Consider the following 762-nt stretch of genomic DNA (forward strand, 5'->3'; position numbering starts at 1 on the left):
CCTAGGTTTCCTTCTCTAACTCCATCCAACATGCTGCAAACGTTGGGAATTTTCTCTGTCAAATACATAGCTCAGGCCTTTTCCAGTCCTCCCTCCCCTACCTGTACTGTGGGTTCTGCTTAGGACCATGTGCACTTGGTTCAGATGTGCAGCCAAGCTTTGGAATTTGGGGATGCATAATGGGAAAAAGGTCAGATCCTTTCATACTGCAAATATTTTTGCTCACCCACTATGGCCAGGTTCTATTCTAGCTACATCAGTGAATAAAATAGGAAAATCCTTGTCCTCATAGTTTAGATGTGAGGTTATGAACCAGAGCTTATATTATAATCAGGTCATTCAGTTTCAGCATGTTTGCCCTCTGGTTGTCATGGTCATTGTAGATGTAGGCCTTCCTGTTAGAATTTGACCATGACTGACTGGTTTGTCCAGGTTAGTCCTAGTTGGCCTGCTTGGATTCCATATACCCCTTCACCAGCTAAGGGTAGATGCTGTTCCCCAAAGCCTGCCTTACCATCTTTTCTCTCTGAGAAAAGGCTGGCCTTAAACACTGTTTAAAGCCCAACTTTGTCCTTGTGGTGAGGGGAAGCATGTGGCACATCTTTTGAGTGCGTACGCTGTCAGGCACCATACAAAGTGCTTTACGTGGATTGTTTATATTGCCAATGTTCTAAGAAAATGTTATTTTTTATAACATCTTGGATTACTTCCAGTGTCATGTTGGCAGGCAGCAAGTGGCAGATCTGTGTCCAGAATGAATGT

Source organism: Otolemur garnettii, unplaced genomic scaffold (genome assembly GCF_000181295.1).
Source record: "Otolemur garnettii isolate 467f Iridium unplaced genomic scaffold, OtoGar3 scaffold00070, whole genome shotgun sequence".
NCBI lineage: Eukaryota > Metazoa > Chordata > Mammalia > Primates > Galagidae > Otolemur > Otolemur garnettii.